General features: G+C 48.0%; 1 long non-coding RNA gene across 1 annotated transcript; it reads right to left on the reverse strand.

Annotated features, from left to right (window-relative positions):
- Positions 1-8032: 8032 nt before the first annotated feature.
- Positions 8033-14186, reverse strand: LOC135374530 (uncharacterized). The gene is made up of 3 exons (XR_010416941.1): positions 14064-14186; positions 10634-10690; positions 8033-8105 (listed from the first exon to the last, which is right to left on the reverse strand). It is a non-coding gene; the product is annotated as an uncharacterized LOC135374530 (long non-coding RNA).
- Positions 14187-14546: the final 360 nt, after the last annotated feature.

Raw genomic sequence — 14546 nt, forward strand, 5'->3', positions numbered from 1 at the left:
TGTCAGGAGAGCCTTTTCCGTATTTCACACGTTGGGGAGTGGGTCAGATCATGTAGAATATGCACCTATCGAGACCGTCAAGGTTATGTGAGGAGACCCTTTTATGTATTTTACACGTTGGGGAGTGGGTCAGATCATGTAGAATATGCACCCGTCGAGACTGACCAAGGTTAGGTGAGGAGAAAGTGTTACGTATTTCACACGTTGGGGAGCGGGTCAGGTCATGTAGAATATGCACCCGTCGAGACTGACCAAGGTTAGGTGACGAGAGCCTTTTACGTATTTCCCACGTTGGGGAGTGGTTCTGTTCATGTAGAATACGCACCCGTCGAGACTGACCAAGGTTAGGTGAGGTGATCCTTTTACGTATTTCACACGTTGGGGAGTGGGTCAGTTCATGTAGAATATGCACCCGTTGAGACGACCAAGGTTAGTTGAGGAGAGCCTTTTACGTATGGCACGCGTTGGGGAGTGGGTCAGTTCATGTCCAATATCACCCGTCGAGACGGACCAAGGTTTTGCGAGGAGACCCTTTTACGTATTTCACACGTTGGGGACGGGTCAGGTCATGTAGAATATGCACCCGTCGAGACTGACGAAGGTTAGGTCAGGAGAGCCTTTTCTGTATTTCACACGTTGGGGAGCGGGTCAGGTCATGTAGATACGCACCCGTCGAGACTGACCAAGGTTAGGTCAGGAGATCCTTTTCCTATTTCACACGTTGTTGAGCGGGTCAGGTCATGTCGAATATGCACCCGTCGAGACTGACCTAGGTTAGGTGAGGAGACCCTTTTACGTATTTCACACGTTGGGGAGTGGGTCAGTTCATGTAGAATACGCACCCGTCGAGACTGACCAAGGGAAGGTGAGTAGATCCTTTTACGTATTTCACACTTTGGGGAGTGGGTCAGGTCATGTAGAATATGCACCCGTCGAGACTGACCAAGGTTAGGTGAGGAGAGCCTGTTACGTATTTCACACGTTGGGGAGTGGGTCAGGTCATGTAGAATATGCACCCGTCGAGACTGACCAAGGTTAGGTCAGGAGAGCCTTTTCCGCATTTCACACGTTGGGGAGTGGGTCAGGTCATGTAGAATATGCACCTGTCGAGACTGACCAAGGTTAGGTGAGGACACCCTTTTACGTATTTCCCACGTTGGGGAGTGGGTCTGTTCATGTAGAATACGCGCCCGTCGAGACTGACCAAGTTTAGTTGAGGAGAGCATGTTGTGTATTTCACACGTTGGAGAGCCGGTCAGGTCATGTAGAATATGCACCTGTCGAGACTGACCAAGGATAGGTCAGGAGAGCCCTTTCTGTATTTAGCACGTTGGGAGGCGGGTCAGGTCATGTAGAATATGCACCCGTCGAGACTGACCAAGTTATATCAGAGAGCCTTTTCCGTATTTCACATGTTAGGAAGTGGGTCAGGTCATGTAGAATACGCACCCGTCGAGACTGACCAATGTTAGATGAGGAGAGCCTTTTAAGTATTTCACACGTTGGTGAGTGGGTCAGTTCATGTAGAATATGCACCCGTCGAGGCTGACCAAGGTTAGGTCAGGTGATCCTTTTTACGTATTTTACACTTTGGGGAGTGGGTCAGGTCATGTAGAATATGCACCCGTCGAGACTGACCAATGTTAGGTGACGAGAGCCTTCTACGTATTCCACACGTTGGGGAGTGGGTCAGTTCATGTAGTATATGCTCCCGTCGAGAGTGACCAAGGTTAGCTGAGGAGACCCTTTTACGTATTTCACACGTTGGGGAGTGGTCAGTTCATGTAGAATATGCACCCGTCGAGACTGACCAAGGTTAGGTGACGAGAGCCTTTTACGTATTTCCCACGTTGGGGAGTGGTTCTGTTCATGTAGAATACGCACCCGTCGAGACTGACCAAGGTTAGGTGAGGTGATCCTTTTACGTATTTCACACGTTGGGGAGTGGGTCAGTTCATGTAGAATATGCACCCGTTGAGACTGACCAAGGTTAGTTGAGGAGAGCCTTTTACGTATTGCACACGTTGGGGAGTGGGTCAGTTCATGTAGAATATGCACCCGTTGAGACTGACCAAGGTTAGTTGAGGAGAGCCTTTTACGTATGGCACGCGTTGGGGAGTGGGTCAGTTCATGTCCAATATCACCCGTCGAGACGGACCAAGGTTTTGCGAGGAGACCTTTTACGTATTTCACACGTTGGGGAGCGGGTCAGGTCATGTAGAATATGCACCCGTCGAGACTGACGAAGGTTAGGTCAGGAGAGCCTTTTCTGTTTTCACACGTTGGGGAGCGGGTCAGGTCATGTAGAATACGCACCCGTCGAGACTGACCAAGGTTAGATCAGGAGATCCTTTTCACTATTTCACACGTTGTTGAGCGGGTCAGGTCATGTCGAATATGCACCCGTCGAGACTGACCTAGGTTAGGTGAGGAGACCCTTTTACGTATTTCACATGTTGGGGAGTGGGTCAGTTCATGTAGAATACGCACCCGTCGAGACTGACCAAGGGAAGGTGAGTAGATCCTTTTACGTATTTCACACTTTGGGGAGTGGGTCAGGTCATGTAGAATATGCACCCGTCGAGACTGACCAAGGTTAGGTGAGGAGAGCCTGTTACGTATTTCACACGTTGGGGAGTGGGTCAGGTCATGTAGAATATGCACCCGTCGAGACTGACCAAGGTTAGGTCAGGAGAGCCTTTTCCGCATTTCACACGTTGGGGAGTGGGTCAGGTCATGTAGAATATGCACCTGTCGAGACTGACCAAGGTTAGGTGAGGACACCCTTTTACGTATTTCCCACGTTGGGGAGTGGGTCTGTTCATGTAGAATACGCGCCCGTCGAGACTGACCAAGTTTAGTTGAGGAGAGCTGTTGTGTATTTCACACGTTGGAGAGCCGGTCAGGTCATGTAGAATATGCACCTGTCGAGACTGACCAAGGATAGGTCAGGAGAGCCCTTTCTGTATTTAGCACGTTGGGAGGCGGGTCAGGTCATGAATATGCACCCGTCGAGACTGACCAAGGTTATATCAGGAGAGCATTTTTACGTATTTTACACGTTGGGGAGTGGGTCAGGTTATGTAGAATATGCACCCGGTCGAGACTTACCAGGTTAGGCGAGGAGACCCTTTACGTATTTTACATGTTGGGGAGTGGGTCAGGCCGATGTGAGGAATATGAACCCGTCTAGACTGACCTGGTTAGGCGAGGAGACCCTTTTACGTATTTTACATGTTGTGGGGAGGGGGTCACGTCATGTAGAATAATGAACCCATGCTATGACTGACCAAGGTTTAGGTGCAGGGGAGCCTTTTACTTATTTTACACGTCGGGGAGTGATCAGATCATGTAGAATATCACCCGTCGAGACTTACCAAGGTTAGGCGAGGAGACCCTTTTACGTATTTTACACGTTGGGGAGTGGGTCAGGTGATGTAGATTATGCACCCGTCGAGACTGACCAAGGTTAGGTCAGGAGAGCCTTTTACGTATTTACACGTTGGGGGAGTGGGTCAGGTCATGTAGAATATGCACCCGTCGAGACTTACCAAGGTTAGGCGAGGAGACCCTTTTACGTATTTTACACTGTTGGGGAGTGGGTCAGGTGATGTAGAATATGCACCCGTTCGAGACTGACCAAGGTTAGGACAGGAGAGCCTTTTACGTATTTTACACGTTGGGGAGTGGGTCAGGTCATGTAGAATATGCACCCGTCGAGACTGACCAAGGTTTAGGTGAGGGAGACCCTTTCTACGTATTTTACACGTTGAGGGAGTGGGTCAGGTGATGTAGAATATGCACCCGTCGAGACTGACCAAGGTTAGGACAGGAGAGCCTTTTACGTATTTTTACACGTTGGGGAAGTGGGTCAGGTCATGTAGAATATGCACCCGTCGAGACTGACCAAGGTTAGGGCAGGGAGACCCTTTTACGTATTTTACACGTTGGGGAGTGGGTCAGGTGATGTAGATATGCACCCGTCGAGACTGACCAAGTTTAGGCAGGAGAGACCCTTTTACGTATTTACACGTCTGGGCGAGTGGGTCAGATCATGTAGAATATGCACCCGTCGAGACTGACCAAGGTTAGGTGAGGAGGACCTTCTTACGTATTTTACACGTTGGGGAGTGGGTCAGGTGATGTAGAATATGCACCCGTCGAGACTGACCAAGGTTAGATGAGGAGAGCCCTTCTTACGTATTTTACACGTTGGGGAGTGGGTCAGGTCATGTAGAATACAGCACCCGTCGAGACTGACCAAGGTTAGGTCGGAGAGACTTCTTACGTATTTTACACGTTGGGGATTGGGTCAGGTGCATGTAGAATACTGCACCCGTCGAGACTGACCAAGGTAAGAGAGGAGAGCCTTCTACGTATTTCACACGTTGGGGAGTGGGTCAGTTCATGTAGAATACGCACCGTCGAGACTGACCAAGGTAAGGTGAGGAGGACCCTTCTACGTATTTCACACGTTGGGGAGTGGGTCAGTTCATGTAGAATACGCACCGTCGAGACTGACCAAGGTAAGGTGAGGAGACCACTTTCTCGTATTTCACACGTTGGGGAGATGGTCAGTTCATGTAGAATACCACTCGTCGAGACTGACCAAGGTAAGGTGGGGAGACCCTTCTACGTATTTCACACGTTGGGGAGTGGGTTCAGTTCATGTAGAATACGCACTCGTCGAGACTGACCAAGGTAAGGTGGGGAGACCCTTCTACGTATTTCACACGTTGGGGAGTGGGTCAGTTCATGTAGAATACGCACACGTCGAGAACTGACCAAGGTAAGGTGTGGAGACCCTTCTACGTATTTCACACGTTGGGAGTGGGTCAGTTCATGTAGAATACGCACTCGTCGAGACTGACCAAGGTAAGGTGTGGAGACCCCTTCTACGTATTTCACACGTTGGGGAGTGGGTCAGTTCAATGTAGATACGCACCCGTCGAGACCTGACCAAGGTAAGGTGAGGAGACCCTTCTACGTATTTCACACGTTGTGGAGTGGGTTCAGTTCATGTAGAATACGCACTCGTCGAGACTGACCAAGGTAAGGTGTGAGGAGACCCTTCTACGTATCTCACACGTTGGGGAGTGGGTCAGTTCATGTACGCACCCGACTGACCAAGGTAAGGTCAGGAGACCCTTCTACGTATTTCAGACGTTGGGGAGTGGGTCAGTTCATGTACAAACGCACCGTCGAGGCTGACCAAGGGTAGGTGAGGAGAGCCTTCTACGTATTTCACACGTTGGGGAGTGGGTCAGTTCATGTAGGATACGCACCCGTCGAGACTGACCAAGGTTAGGTGAGGAGAGCCTGTTACGTATTTCACACGTTGGGGAGTGGGTCAGTTCATGTAGAATATGCACCCGTCGAGACTGACCAAGGGAAGGTGAGGACACCCTTTTACGTATTTCCCACGTTGGGGAGTGGTTCTGTTCATGTAGAATACGCACCCGTCGAGACTGACCAAGGTAAGGTGAAGAGACCCTTTTACGTATCTCACACGTTGGGGAGTGGGTCAGTTCATGTACGCACCCGTTGAGACTGACCAAGGTAAGGTGAGGAGACCCTTCTACGTATTTCACACGTTGTTGAGTGGGTCAGTTCATGTAGAAACGCACCCGTCGAGACTGACCAAGGAAGCGAGGAGACCCTTCTACATATTTCACACGTTGGGGAGTGGGTCAGTTCATGTAGAATACGCACCCGTCGAGACTGACCAAGGTAAGGTGGGGAGACCCTTCTACGTATTTCACACGTTGGGGAGTGGGTCAGTTCACGTAGAATATGCACCCGTCGAGACTGACAAAGGTTAGGTCAGGAGATCCGTTTTAAGTATTTCACACGTTGGGGAGCGGGTCGGGTCATGAGAATATGCACTCGTCGAGACTGACCAAGGTTAGGTGAGCAGAGCCTTTTACGTATTTATGACCATGAAAATAAATGTTGAATTTCAAAAGAGGCGGGCGGTGTTGTGAGCTTTTGTCGGGAGCCGAACTTGAGGTGCCGCCATTATCCTGCTTTTGGATTCGGCAACTGTTGACAAATACGTTAACTGAACATGTTATTTAAATACGCCAACATCAACATTAAATACAGAGAACTGCTCCAGAGGAAGACCTACCTGATATTATTATATTACAGAATATTACAATCGTCCCTGATTAATATGGACAACTCGAATTATGGACACCATTTTCTTGAACGAAACTTTTCCCATGTAATGGTGTCTCGATAATATGAATCTTCGCTTTTCGGACATTGGACAGCACAGACGGCTACCGACCCCGTATAGAACCTTATGTATCCTTTAGCTATTATGGACAGGACACCTTCCCATGACGGCAACCTTTGGAGAGAACAGGGGCCAGGGGCGGATCCAGGATTTTACTGAGAGCAGGGTCCAGCCTTGCCCAGCACTGTAGATACGCAATCGATGTCAATTAAACACTATGTGGAGACAGAAATCGAAGAGGGGGTCAGGACATCTTGACCCCCCACTAGATCCGCCCCCTGACAGGGGGTGACACGCCCCTTCTTCTACACTCTTAAAAATGAACTTCACCGCATAGCACGCTCGTTTTCAACAAATGAGGGCAGATAACGATATCATTCGAGATTGTGGTTGGCTACGAGTGTGCTATGCGGTGAAGTTCATTTTAAGAGGGTAGAACCCTCCTTTTATCAGTTTGAGTATACCCTAAAAACTCAACTTCACTGCATAGCACGCTCTGCACCAACCATTGCCACGAATGATAGGGTTATCGCTTCTGATTCGAGGAGAGAGAGAGGGGGCGCACGTCTTTTTGTGTCAGTTATCATGTATTCAAATTGACAGAAAAAGGCGTACGCCTCCCATTGTCTTGGAATCAGAAGCGATAACCCTATCATTCGTGGCAACGGTTGGCGCAGAGAGTGCTATGCCTGGGATGTCATGCGGGGGATTGATTCTGGAGCGGGCATGATGACGTAATAGCTATGACGTAATAGTGGACCTTGACGCTGAAGCCGAGCACCTGAGCATTTTCGACGAAACGGACACCGAAAAGGAGCTGACTGACGACGCAATTCCGGAGACGATGGAGGAACAGGCATCCGACGAGGGTTCCTAAAACTAGTTGGACGTTTTCTGTGACAATGCGGGCAGTGCTAAGCCTCTTCTCACAGCAGCAATGGCTCGGGAAGGGCTGCAAACAGCGCTGCAATTCTTCGAAGACAATGAGGATGAGCCTCAAGCAATTAAAGTTGCGGATATTCCAGCGACTACGACTTCCACGATGTACATGCACAAGCAGACGGTGATAACCGGATTTTTTTTCTTTTTTTCACAATTAATGCTGTCTGGTTGGATATTATGAACGATTCACTTCATGGACAATTTTTTTGCTAAGGACGAAAGTGTACATATTAACGAGGGACGAATCTCTCACTCTGTGTATTGATTTGTTGAATATGGGAGGAGGGGCCTATCTGGGACACATTATGCTTGTCACAGATAGGCGCCTCCCCCCTGTTTTGAACAAATCAGGACACAGAGTGATATCGCTCGGAAATGATGGTTGGCCAGGAGCGTGCTATGTGGTGAAGTTCTGTTTTAACAGTGTAGTTCCGCGGCCCATGTTACCCCTGCTGCGCTTAAAAGTGTTGTGCCAATATCATATTTGAAGGTGGACCACGTGCTTGCAAGTGTTTATCACTCGAAAGAAATAGTCTCGCAACACCTGGAGATTTGAGATGAGATAAACCACGAAGTGCTGATTTTAAACAGCCGTGTCCCCTACAGCACATGCATTTTCAGCATGTGTAAGAGGGGTTCAGTTTTTAAAAGTAGCATAGCTTATATTTTACTTAGTGAGTGGACCGCATCGACATCATGGCGTTTAATATCGTTATCAAATGTCGTGTGACGCAAACTTCGTAAATAATGTCATTCGAGACCCGAATGACGTTAACACGAAAAGGCTGTAGCGGTATCTGTTTTGCAACAGGGTGAAGTTATAAGGATTGCAACGAACGCGCAGCGTACCTAGTATGTCTTTGATGTCTATCACCATCCCACCAATTTCCTCCTTCCTGTGCGCCAACCAGGACTTCGAGAACTAAAAAAAAAAAAAAGATTAGTGGGGGAGTGTGCAGAATGTTCACATGAGCGAATAAATGTGCTAGTGAGTACAAAAAATATACTGAAAGCAGGCACTTGTAGTGCGTTTCAGCGCAGGCTGGTACGCTACTGGCCTGGGTAAATCGTTTAGTTTTATTAGGAATGAAGTAGAGACTTAGCTACTTGTCTCAAATATCTACCTCGTAACGTATTTCCTTACAAAAATGATGAATACGATACTTTTCTATCCCCCCCCCCTCCGTTCCTTTCTGCTTCAGTGTGGACACCTTCTGAAATGGTTCCACCGTCCCTACGCTTCGCACGTGGTGTTCGGAGCCAGTTGTAAAGAGCTAGTGGGTTCCAGATAATCACGTCACTGACCTCATAAAACCATCTTGTGGTCTTCCTGACTGTGCTAGAGATGTTCTAAGGACATTCCATGCATTGGTGAAAGCCATGAACCCGGAGCGGACGACGCTAGGCTTTACCCGGATTGCTTGGAAAATAACCGATGGACATTTGGGCCACCGAATGCATCTCGAAGTAAATCCAATGTGAAACATCACTTAAAATGAAAATAAGTTGATTTAATAATTTGGCAGCGTGAAACATACAAAGCCTTGTCGAGGCGAGCTCCCGCCCAGGGAAGGATAAACGAAAAGAAGTGCTCCCCCGCCACCGGGAGCTGTGGAAATAAATTAAAAAAAGGAGTGGAGAAAAAAAAAATCATGCGCACTTGTGAGCTCAAAAAACATTCTCTTGGCCCTCGCTCATTATATAGCTTAGCTCCCGGGACCTGCAGCTCGGAGCCCAGCCCTCCCCTTAGCGAAGGTGCTCTCCCTCTCACTAGAGTCCACTAATAAGCTCCGCTTCAGAGTATCGACACTGAGGTCTAAGGGAGAGCAGGACCGCCATCTTGTTTCCCCACCACACCGGTATCATCCCCATTTGAGGATCGTAAACGGCTAACGTAATGCTCGCTGTGGGATTAAGAAGCGTGTATGATTGTTGCGCGGTAATCCATGTATTGTCAACCAGAGCGTCCAGAAGATGTCAAGGTGAGCTCAAGGCCGTCAACTGATGCTCGTACAGGAAAGGAACATTTCACCCGCGCACGATAGGTGGTTCGTGCGTTAACGTGAGCTGTGCGCGTGCGCAGCGTGGCGAGGAAACAAGATGGCGCATGCTCGCACTTGGAACTCAGTGTCGGTACTCTGAAGCGTAGCTTATTTAGTGACTCCGGCTCTCACCTCCCTGTCGGAACGGCTGCGCAGACACCCTTAGTAACGGAAAAGTAATCCGTCAAAGGTGGTGTCCGGACAAAAAAACGTTGTTGAACTGTAGGTGCGATCATAATAGTGGGTGCCTGATATACATGTAGCCGGGATATTTCGTTTTGAACCAGTCGGAAATATTTGAAATTGAATTTGATTTGATATTGCATCCCCGGCTTCGCGCCTCCCAGCAGAATTCAGGAAACTGTGCGCGTACCGACGTCACTGGAGTCGGTTACGAAGGCTGGCTGTCCGTCACAAAATGCGGTCTGGCTTCCGACACGCAATTTAATGCCACACTGTCGCTATAGAAACATCTCCGTTCACGCTTTCGGTGGTATCCGATTGCAACCAGCCTGGCGACGCCGTCAGCTGAGTGATTGGGAATCTCGCCGGCAATGTCAATCCGCCTTTTCAAAACATGTGTAGAGCGCATGCGCAAGACCGCTGCGCACCGAGCGGCAGAATGCCTAAACGACCTGGTAGGCACGGGACAGCTCGCGGCTCTGTTTTGCAATGTCAATTACGTCATCGGAATGGGCGAAGCAGGGAAAGGCTGTTTCAATCGGAAGCTGACAGTTGGTTTCGAATTCCATGTTTTTGCTGTTTTATGAAGAAAAAGAAAAAAGAAACAGATGAAAAACACGAACTGACTTCGGGAAACTTTTTTTGTGTTTTCTTCTTGGAAGTTATCTTCAAGTGGATATCACGTTAACTTTAGAATTCCGGATTCCTCACGGACGCCAACTTTAACGAGGAACGAGAACTCGTTTGTTTTCGCTGTTGAGTAACGTATTTCGTTCCTTTTTTTTTTCTTTCTTTTCGTTAATGGTTGCGAGTCCAGGTCTCTTTAAAAAAAACCCATACCGGTATTGCAACACGAAACTAACGTGGCCGACACACACACACACACACAAGAGAAAAAAAACCTTCAAATCACATCAGATCACATTTCCTGGGGGGGGGGGGGGGGGTGGTAACTTTGGTTCTCGAGGTACAAAAATGTGCCAAGATTTCGACGCAAAAGGAACTGTCGCTGCACGTACGTTTCGAATTTAGAAATATTGTAAAATGAAGCTATCGAAAGAAAGAAAAAAACTCAAATATGATATATTGACGATGATGTGGGGTGATGTATCGAAAACTCGTTGTATATGTACCTTACTTCTGTAAGAATGAAATGGCAGTGATCATTCGTGGGTTTACGTCGCGAGACAACTTGTAAGAATAAGGGCGTGTAACCAACGCTTACCAATTAGGCACACGAACAGACAGAAGAAGGTGTACTTGAACATCGTAGAAGGCTTCACTGCAAAGGAAGGCCAACACCTCAGTTATCTTTTTGTCACACCACTCCTCTTCTCTCGCATGCTAAACTACACTCTAAGGAAAAAAATACTCCTTGTGGACACTAAACGCATTGCCACAAAAAACAGTCCCTTTCGGGAGTAAATGAATGTCACTGAGTATTTCACGTTCTGTTCCAAGAGTCCCAGGTAAGTAATTCGTGTGCATGCATGAAAACAGTTTGAATCAAACCCTCAACCGTGATATATCGAGTGGTATAAAATCTTGCGACATACATACATCGAACACAATTTGCTAAGAAAGGAGCGCCAACTGTTTCTTACTCTGTGTGGGTGAAAATTGCAAAGTTGGCTAAGTTATACAGCCGTAGGCCATCAGATCGACCAAGAGCACATATTTACGGAGACTATTGCATTCACAAGGCATCTGCGACGTTCAGTGACAATTTGCAGTGTAAATGTCAGTATCGGGGGACTAAAATGGGGAGTAAATGCAATCTAGGGGTCTAGAAGTTGCAATCAGTGGCGTAGCCACGGGCGGCTAGGGGGGGGCGGAACCCCCCCTACCTGCCACTGACCGACCCACACAAATCGTGTAAACCCGAGGGGAAAATAATATATACTGTGGGGAGGGGGGGGACCAGTGTGACGATCGCGAAAGTTCTTACAGTTCATGGCGTCTATCTAAGCGGAACACTTGAATGGTTTCCAAAGTATGAGCTTTTCAAAATCCTTCCAATCTCGTGGCACCACCTCATTGGACATCACACAAGTGGTGTGCACAAGTATTGTGTGTTGTCGCACCCAGGATCAGCGGGGGGAGGGAGTGGGGCGGGTTTTCGTATAGAGCCCCCCCCCCCCCCCCACACACCTTGGAGGTCTGGCTACGCCACTGGCTGCAATTACTCCCCATTTTACTCCTTTCTTCTTAGAGTATATACATGTACTCGTCAGACACTGAACGGTTGGCCAGAGGCGTTATAGCTACCAGAACATCAATACGAATGTAGGCAAGTTTTCCTGTGGTAACAAATTATTACTAATACCGCCGGTAAATTTGCCTAAACTGGAACCCCTAATGGAAAACGGGATTTACGCCTAAACTATTAAGCCCGAACCAGAACAAAATCCGCCACGGATATATCGGTAACGGCATTGTGTTCTCGATAAAAGGTACCTTTTTTTTTTTTAATTTCCCTAGTGGTATTATAAAGGAAGCTGCTCCCGGAATTCAACATTGACGTTCCTGGACCTTCTACGGGAAGGCTTTGTTTCCTTTTCTTTTTCTTTAAGCATTACAACTCAAAGGCCCGCCGACAATCACGCATGAAGGCACTCATAGAAACTCCTGTCGTACAGCGTACACCAAACATGCACAGATAAAAAAAATCATACGAGGCGAGGTCACGTGTACAGTACGCAAAGCTAGTCGTGTCATAGCCCAACTACAGTCACTGCAGGTGTCGTGGTCCAAATTAGGCCACTTTCTCTGAGCTCCACTAACTTTAACACAGCTGACGTCCCGCACAATATGTCTACATGGCATCTGGAAGGCAATAATGACAGTAAATCCACACTCTAGTCCCAATGCAAAATAGAGCAAAAGTGCCATTGTCCAATGAAAGACACGCGTAGTGAACAAGTAAGAATGCTTCGCGGCGGCGAGAAAGCGGCGCAATTTGCCGTGCCGTCCATGTCCGCCGTTGCGGTAGGTGTCAACTAGCCCATGTCTTACCATGCCAACGAAAACTTGCTTGAGTACCTGAAAAACTGCTCCTCAAAAACTCTTAGTGCATGTACTTCCCAGCAGTACACAAGAGTGTAAACAGCAGCATCACAAAACGCAGAATGCCTCAAGGATACAAACACACACAAATTACATGGAGTGATTCAAAAGCCGGACTACACAAGCCATAATATCATTCCTACGACGTTCTCACAGCGTACAAGCAATCCAACAACAACAACAACAGATAATTAATGATGATGAATGGGAAAATTCACCACATGAGGTGCGGCTCACTACCCCAAGGCACAATGGACAGGATGAGATCCGTCAAGCAAGCCATGGATGCATACTAAAATGTATTACTGGCACATCAGCGCGACGCAACGAATACTACCTTTATTATTGTTCCTGACATTCGTCTACATGGTGACTGTCACTGCTCAGTCGCGCTTACAGTCGCACAGTTCGGCGAAGACGTCATCGGTCCATTTTATGCAGTGATCCAATTATAGAAGCTTCCCCTACATCGCCTAACCTTGCATTCAGAGGTAATCGACCCTCGTCGACAACATGGCTTGCGCAGTCATGTATTCTCGATTGTCTCGAAGGCGCAGCCGTATCGTATAACCAGAAGTGTATTAAGACGAACATGCGAGCGAAAAGCTCCATGCTCCTGCTGGCCTCCTCGCGGGTTGCCTGGGGAGGATGTGAAAGTTTATTAAATGATGGGTGATGCCTGGGGGGGGATATAGGTTTATTGCAAAGAAAAACAAAGAAAGAGGCGAAAGGATAGCCTGACTCCAGAAGCCGACTTGGTGATGCCCGGGTGATAATGCATGTTCCTTGTTTGTTCCTGCTATGCGTAGACAGATTAGAGCACTGCACGAGCCGCGTTCCTAGGGCCATTCCCGGCGCGAGCCCCGCCTTCCTTTGATTTACCCGCCCGGTCCTCGCCCGTCTGCTCCATACCTGTCCCGGGTCCGGCCCAAGCCCGAAGAATTTCTAGGTTTCTGGCCGAGGCCCGGCACGAGCTCGAGAAAGTTATAGGCTACCCGGCCCGGCCAAGAGTTGCGGACTCTTAAATTGATACTGGCTAAACGGTGGTGTAACAGAGGCTCGATCCCGACCTAAAGCCCAGGCAATGTACCTGCACGGGCCCATAATGGTCAAACCCGTGCCCAGCCGAGGCCAGCAAAAAAGTGGCTTTACCCGGCTCGGCCCACGGACCCGTGCAGTGCTCTAAGACATGTATGGTTAGTTCTATGGGACAGCTCTGGAGTGTACCGTGCCATTCTCCAATTGCACCTTTCCTCAGCTCCCAAAAGGCTATTTGCCTGCAGCGATGCTCTAATGGGCTTTTGTTTCTTTTAGAAGGCAAACGTCATGCTGGAGAGTTCTGGACTTCCTTTTCTGACTTTAAAAAAATGCACGTGCGCATGACAACATATGCACGCTACAGAAGCCACATGCAAGAATATCACGAATAAGCGTCCAATATCTGCAACAATCGCGTAAAAATCCTAAAATAGTTCACACATGGGCAAAGTACAGTGAGCAAAAAAGGAAACGCCGTTTACGCTCCTTAATAAAGAAGTAGAGCCAACAACAGAATTCAGAATGTAGAAATATTATATGAAAACACATACATGTTACAGAGTCAACCTTGAAGAATAGCGTGAAGAATATGTGCAGGATGATCTCTCACACGGACCCTGCGGAATGACGAACAGAAACTGGGACATTCGAGTTACAAAACGCACAACGCAAAACGTACATACGCCACTTGCGCATGTGGATGCACATGTAGGAAAATACCGAGTACAACAAGTGGAGCATGCGGTAGCAGTTCAAAAAAACAGTCAGAAAAAAAAAGGGGGGAGGGCTGGCAGCTGAACTCGCGCGTGTATCGCGCTTCCTGGTACGTAGCACCACGGGGCTCCACCACCTGGAAACGAGGCTGCGGAACACACACACGCAGTGATATTTGTGTTTTGTTCCTTTGATCCAACCCGGATCTCCACGTGCCCTGTGACCATACCTGTGTAAATTACTTCAAAAATGTAATTAAATTACATTACTCATTACTCTAGTTAGAATTTAATTAAATTACATTACCCATTACTGCAATT

The sequence above is a fragment of the Ornithodoros turicata genome, unplaced genomic scaffold (genome assembly GCF_037126465.1).
Source record: "Ornithodoros turicata isolate Travis unplaced genomic scaffold, ASM3712646v1 Chromosome69, whole genome shotgun sequence".
Taxonomy (NCBI): domain Eukaryota; kingdom Metazoa; phylum Arthropoda; class Arachnida; order Ixodida; family Argasidae; genus Ornithodoros; species Ornithodoros turicata.